Consider the following 7940-nt stretch of genomic DNA (forward strand, 5'->3'; position numbering starts at 1 on the left):
CTCCATGGGAGAATTGCAGCCTGCATTGCTGCGAAAGGTGGATATACACTGTACTAGTGCCGACATTGTGCGTGCTCTGTTGCCTGTGTCTATGTGCCTGTGGTTCTATAAGTGTGATCATGTGATGTATCTGACCCCAGGAATGTGTCAATAAAGTTTCCCCTTCCTGGGACAATGAATTCACGGTATTCTTATTTCAATTTCCAGGAGTGTATTTCATTCCTCAGCGACTTGTATTTCTGTATTCCTGATATTCCCGGAACATGTTTGTACTTCCTCCCTTCATCAATCAACTGAAGTATTTCTTCTGTTACCCATGGTTTCTACGCAGCTACCTATGTTTTCCTTCCCAACTTCTGTGATGGCCGTTTTTAGAGATGTCCATTCTTCTTCAACTGTGCTGCCTACTTTGCTATTCATTATTGCTATATCTATAGCGTTAGAGAACTTCAAACGTATCTCGTCATTCCTTAGAACTTCCGTATCCCACTTCTTTGTGTATTGATTCTTCCTGACTAATGTCTTGAACTTCAGCCTACTCTTCACCACCACTATATTGTGATCTGTGTCTATATCTGCTTCTGGGTACGCCTTACAATCCAGTATCTGATTACCTAATCTCTGTCTGACCATAGTGTAATGTAATTGAAATCATCCCGTATCTCCGGTCCTTTTCCAAGTTTACCTCCTTCTCTTGTGATTCTTGAACAGGGTATTCGCTATTACTAGCTGAAACTTGTTACAGAACTCAATTGGTCATTCTCCTCTTTCATTCGTTGTCCGAAGCCCATATTCTCCTGTAACCTTTTCTTCTACTCCTTCCCCTACAACTGCATTCCAGTCGCCCATGACTATTACAAATTCGTCCCGCTTTACATACTGCATTACCCTTTCAATATCCTCATACACTTTCTCTATCTGTTCATCTTCGGCTTGCGACGTCGGCATGTATACCTGAACTATCGTTGTCGGTGTTGGCCTGCTGTCGATTCTGATAGAACAACCCGGTCACTGAACTGTTCACAGCAACACACCCTCTGCCCTACCTTCCTATTGATAACGAATCCTACACCTGTTATACCATTTTCTGCTGCTGTTGATATTACCCGATACTCATCTGACCAGAAATCCTTGTCTTCCTTCCACTTCACTTCACTGACCCCTATTATATCTAGATTTAGCCTTTGCATTTCCCTTTTCAGATTTTCTAGTTTCCCTACCACGTTCAAGCTTCTGACATTCCACGCCCCGACTCGTAGAACATTATCCTTTCGTTGACTATTCAATCTTTTTCTCATATAATCTCCCCCTTGGCAGTCCCATCCCGGAGATCCGAATTGGGGACCATTCCGGAATCTTTTGCCAATGAAGAGATCATCGTGGCACTTCTTCATCTACAGGCCACGTGTCTTTAATGCAATGGTTTCCATTGCCTTCTGCATCCTCATTTCGTTGATCATTGCTGATTCTTCCGGCTTTAGGGGCAGTTTCCCACCCCTAGGACAAGAGAGTGCCTAGAACCTCTATCCGCTCCTCCGCCCTCTTTGACAAGGCCGTTGGCAGAATGAGGCTGATTTCTTATCTCGGAAGTCTTCGGCCGCCAATGCTGATTATTTATCGAAATGTAGGCAGTGGCGGGGATCGAACCCGGGACCGAACACGTTTTGATTATGAATCAAAGACGCTAACACTAGACCACGGGTAACCTACTCAGATCATTATAGGTATGGAAAGCCGGAAATAAGTTCAGCCGAAATTTTTCAGAGGACCTACCCACATTCAGAAAGAACCGATTAAATACAGTTGCTCGTCGATTGCTTATGACTGTCAGAAGTAGTTTGCCTTGACATACAAGAAGGTAGTTCACGTGAGTTAGTATAGGTAGAGGTCGTACTTGAAAACCCAAATTAATTGACAATTGGTTCGTATTACCGACTCTATGACTCAGATCATGCAGGTATTGACAGTTCAAAGATAATTTATTTCAAATAGTTACGCCACTCATACAATAGTTATTGGTCGACCTATCCTAGATATGTCCGCGAAAATACACGTATAAAGTCGGCGGTAGGCATAAAACGTTGTCTGAAATCCTACCGAATGCAGTCTCAGAAAATTATTTCAAACAATTAGTTAGGAGCCAATTCCAAGGGTAAATGACTGCAAAAAATACTTGAGCTCTTGGCAACAATCCTTAAGAAATAGGGAGCATCACGACGGACATAGGGATTAGTGACCACGAGGCGGTTGTAGTGACGCTGAATACCTTAACAGCCAAACCAACCAAAAGTAAATGAAAAGTGACTTTACTTAAAAAGCAGATAAAAATACGCTTGACGCCGTTTTGAGACACAGTGTCCACGTCTTCCTGACGATGTAAGCGCAGAACAATTGTGGTTGGTATTCAAAGAAGTGGTGTCGATGACAGTTGAGGTATGTATACCACATATATTAATACGAGGTAGTACTGATCCCCCATGGTACAGGAAACAGGTCAGAACACAGTTTCCGAAGCAATGAAAAAACCTTGTAAAAATTAAAACTACGGACGCCTGAAATTTAATTACCTTTGATAGCATGCACAACAGAGTTCTGTCTCGAAATGTGGCAGAACACCGAAAGAGAATCTGGTCATATGAAAGCACACCAGCAGCAAGACGCAATGAATACCTTCAGTGTGCGATAACAATGTTGATGCTAGCGATGACAGTTGCACAAAAACAGAGTTACTGAACACGGTTTTCCGAGACTCCTGCACCAAAGACGACAAAGTAAATGCTCCAGAATCTGAGTCTAGAACAACTGCCCACGTGAGTAGCTTGGAAGTAGATATGCTTGGTGTAGCTTAACTCTCAGGATAATGGTAAAGTCTCAAGGTTCCTTTCACAGTATGCTGATACAGTATCTTCACACATAGCTATCATAAACAACCACTAGCTCTTCGACAGATCCGCACCAAGAGACTGTAAAATTGCGCAAGACACATTAATAACCAAGAAAGGAAATATGAGTAAGCCGATGAATTACAGACCGCTGTCACTAACCTTGATTTGCAGTATAATTTTGGAACACAAACCGTGATCCAATATTATCAGTTATCTCGAGAGAAAGGATTTATTGACAAATAAATAGTCTGCACGAATTGAGAAATAATCACAGTTGTGATAGACAACTAGCTTTTTATTCTGACGAACTAACCGACACGGGATGTCAAATTGATTACATAGTTCTAGATTTCCCGAAGACTTTAGACACCATTCCCCAAAAGAGTTATCTAATAAGAGTGAGTGCCTATGAAGTATCGTTTCAGTTATGCGCATAGATTCTGTGAGAAGGTCACAGTTGGCAGTAATTGACAGAAAGTCATCGACTGAGTAGAAGTAATATCTGACGTTCCACAAGGCGGTGTAGTAGGCCCTCTGCTCCTCCTGATCTGCACATTTGACTCTCAATCTAAGCAGCCCTGATGCTGTAATTTACCGTCTTGTAAAGTCATCAAATGATTTATTTATTTATTTATGCATTTATTTTATCTGGCAAGATTAGGGCCTTCAGGCCCTCTCTTACACCTAACCAGGCATACTCAGATTGAACGAGTTACAGTTTCTAAATAACATTAAGGACATTTAACGTATTATGCAGTGTTGATGTTAAACAAAAAAATTGAGATTATAACAGTAGTACAATGATAATTATAACAATAAAAATAATTATAACAATCAAGAATAATAATGATAATAATAATGATGATAACAATAATAATAATAATAATAATAATAATAATAATAATAATGATAGTGACTATGTATATGAAAGTAAACATACTTATCTTTTGTGAATGTCAGTCCCATTGTTAGTTGGGAATTTTCTCGTTATATTCTTGCAGCTTGTGAGTTATTCTCATCGAGCTGAGACATAAGGCGATAGAATGGGGTGAAAGAGATATATAAGAGGTAGATAGGTTAGAGGAAGAGAAAAAGAATGGTAAAATTCGAAGCTGTGATGGAGAGGAGAAAGAAAGAGATGGGAGGGGCACAACAATGGTGGCTATACCGTCCCTAATATGTAAGTTTTGAGTTCCCTCTTGAATGTTGAGTAGTTCTGGATAAGGCGCAGATCACAGGGGAGTGCATTCCATAGTCGTATGGCTGAGATGGAGAATGACACGGAGAAAGATTTTGTGTTATGTAAAGGTACAGCCAAGATGATAGACGTATCCGATCTGGTATTGCGATTGTGGAATGATGATAGGTGTTTAATGTGAGAAGATAAGTATTGGGGGCACCAGTGGCTAAGAAATCGATGAAGTAAGCACATCGTGTGGAGATCGCGTGCCTTATGTGGGCGTATCCAACCTAGCTGGGAGTATGAAGGACTGATATGGTCATACAACCGAATATTGCACACGTATCTATCGCAAGCATTCATCACTAGCTGGAGGCATCTAGAATTTTCACTATTTGTGCCGTGTTGAACTACATCGTAGTAGTAAAGATTAGGCAAGACTAGTGTTTGGACTAATTTTTGTTTAACATGGGTTGGAAATATTTTTCTAAATTTTTGAATTGCATGTAGGGAGGAGAGCGATTTCCGGCAAGCTGTGACTGTTTGTTCTTCCCAGTTTAGGTGTTCATCCAAGATTATTCCAAGGTATTTTAATGTTTTTTGGTATGGTAGTTGGGTACCATTGAGGAGTATTTTAGGGACCGTTTCGCGAAAGTACCGGCTGATTAACTTTGGATGAGATATAAGTGTGACCTGGGATTTCTTGAGGTTTAGTTTCAGACCTAGGTTCTGTTCCCATCGAGAAACAGAGCAAAGATCTGCGTTCATACTCGCTACAGCGCCAGCAATGTTTTTGGGGCTTGCACTTATGTACAGTTGGATGTCGTCAGCATATAGATGGTAGCTGCACGAGTGAATCACTGAAGAAATATCATTAATGTAGAGTGAGAAGAGTAGTGGACCAAGGACGGAGCCTTGGGGAACTCCAGAGTGCACGCTTTTCCATGATGACTTTTCCGACCCACAAACGACTTGTTGACTTCTGTTTTTGAGGTAGCTGTCGAACCAGTGTATTGCTCTGATTGAGAAATTCAGCTGTTTCATTTTAGTTAGTAATATATCGAAGTCAACTGTGTCAAAAGCCTTGCTAAAGTCAAGCAGTGTTAGGATAGTAGCTTCACGTCTGTCCATAGCATGTTTCATGTCATCAGTTACTTTGATTAATGCAGTTGCTGTACTATGGTGCTTTCGAAAGCCTGACTGATATTCGTCATGGATGTTATGAGTTTTGAGGTAATCGGTCAGCTGTTCATGGACGATGTATTCTAGGGCTTTAGATATTGCAGGTAGTATGCTGATCGGCCTGTAGTCACCTGGCGACTTAGGGTTGTCAGTCTTGGGTAGAGGCTGGATTAAACTTTGCTTCCACTCAGTAGGATATATACTACTGACAAGAGACAGGTTGAAGATGTCTGTGATAACTGGAATAATAGATCTCATTCAGTTGCCAAATTGTTTAGAAAAGATGCCTTTATGGCGAGGAAAGTGGCAAGTCATCCACAAGAACACTAAAAATGACCTTTAATTTCGGCTAACGATAAATCACTTAAAACAAAGGCTGCAAATTCAACTAAGTACATTTGTTCAATTTATGTATGTCTATCTTACTGCATGGTCGAGGTGCTTCAGCTGATGACATGTATGAGAAAAAGTACCACCACAGCTGTATCATGCGAATGTCTTTATCATATCAGAGGGCTAGTTTCGATGGCACATTACCACCATCCTAAGGTCCCACCACTGCCATAAGGGCATTTGATTTCCCTGGTGCATTTACTGTGGGATACTCGTTAATAGCTGACGTGGGCAAAATCTTATCACCAGTCTATACCCGACACCGTGCTACCTCCAACGCAATCACATGTGATTGCATTTGAGACATTACGACGTCGAGAATAGACTTGTGATGAAAGCTAGCCCACGTATGATAGTAACGAGGATCTCAAAATGCACCACGAAAATAAAATAATCTCTTTGCAGTGGTGGGCCCCAAGAATGGCGGTAATGTGCCACAGAAAGTAGTTGTGTGATGGAGTAAAAACATTCTCAGCATAAAACTGTGATGATACTTCTTCTCATATAAATACATAGGGATTGCATTTGCGAATAATTTAAGCTGGAACGATTACGTAGATAATTTTGTGTTTGAAGAAAACCAAACTCTGCGATTTATGGGCAGAACACTTACAGAATGTAAGGGGTCTACTAAATAGACTGCTTACAACACGTTTGACGCCCTCTTCTGGAGTACTGCTGTTCGGTGTGGGATCCGTATCACAGGGGACTAATACGAGACATCGAAGCAGGAGAGAGAGGGCCGCGGTCATGAGAACTGAGTTGGGGTGGCAGTCACTAAAACAAAGACGTTTTTCTTCGCGGTATATTTTTCTCGTGAAATTTCAATCACCAATTTTCTCCTCCGATTGCGAAGACATTCTGTTGGCGCCCACATACAAAGGGTGAAATGATCATCATGATAAAATAAGACAAATCATAACTCACACAGAAAGAATTATGTGCTTGTTTTCCCCTGCGTTGTTCGAGAGTGGAAGGGTACAGAAATTGCTTGAAGGTGGTTGGGAGAGCACTCTGCCAGGCATTTAGCTGTGAATTGCAGAGTAATAATGCACAAGTAGATGCAGAAACGAAAATGGTAACTTACTGGCACATAATAGATGTTTACCTCTTCTTCTTTCAGATCAGAATCAAGAAGTAAAATTACGAAAGAACTTTAAATTAACCATGCTGTATCTTTGACTTTGCCGATAGAAACCTGCAACTCCAAGGACGGCCCAGTCCAGTGGAAACTATGCCAACGGTGGGAACACACAGCCAGTTACTGCTTCCTCCCGCCTAGAAGTGGAGGTCATCATAAATCAGCGGAGTGCCAAACACCAAAAAACAGAGAAACCTACATGCGGCAATTCCGAAAGAAGCATGTCGAGGCCAAGGGCAGATGCGGAACATACCAAGTGCTTCGAGGAAATCTAAAACGTAGCCCGCCCATCAGCCACCACTACAGAAGACCTTTGTTATCAACAGCACCAGGCAGCAAGAGCAACACAGCAATGTCCAACGACAAGCCTCGACCGTAGCCAAAATGGTGACACCGCACGTGGCTAAGCAAGTGCAACAGCACTCCGGGCAAAACGACGTTGACAGACATACACCGACATGGCATCCTCACGTATTTTACGACCGCCCAGAGGACCATTAACGTTCGCCAAGGACCTTATCAAACCATCACGGATATCACCTCATTACTGATCTTACTGCATCAAAAACACCAGAATCTATCACAGTCGTCGTAAAGCGCCACTCAGAACAACATATGGAAGGCGAATTGTGGCAAAAGGAAGAAGACAGAACTAAAGAACTTCCTCATATGCCACAGAATTGATGTTGCACTCATTCCGGAGACACATTTAAAGGAATCGACACAGTTCAGCATACAGATCATGCACGTCTACATCTGCCATCTTAGTCAAAGAAGAAATTCGACAATTGGGTCTAGAGCGGTCATAATCGCTTCATCCATATCAAATATCACGTGTCTTGCTACACATTTCAGTCGAAACAGGCACGTATTACCTGAAGACCCACGTCACCTCTTCGATCGCTTAGACAGGGCGACCTCAGTAGCAAAGCACACTCCTTGGAACGCGAGAAAAAGAATCCAAAGTCTCAAAAACTATTTGGTCTAGAAGAGGACTTAAACAGTTCTGTCATCGGTCTGATGGACACTACGAGAGTGTTACCTTCTGTCCAACAGCAAGCAAACATTCTTTATACACCGGTTTTCAAGAATGACAGCGACAGTCTCCATCTCCAGATTACCAATGACTTGTCGTCAGGTTAAATAAAGGATTCTAACA

The sequence above is a fragment of the Schistocerca gregaria genome, chromosome 1 (assembly GCF_023897955.1).
Source record: "Schistocerca gregaria isolate iqSchGreg1 chromosome 1, iqSchGreg1.2, whole genome shotgun sequence".
Taxonomy (NCBI): Eukaryota; Metazoa; Arthropoda; class Insecta; order Orthoptera; family Acrididae; genus Schistocerca; species Schistocerca gregaria.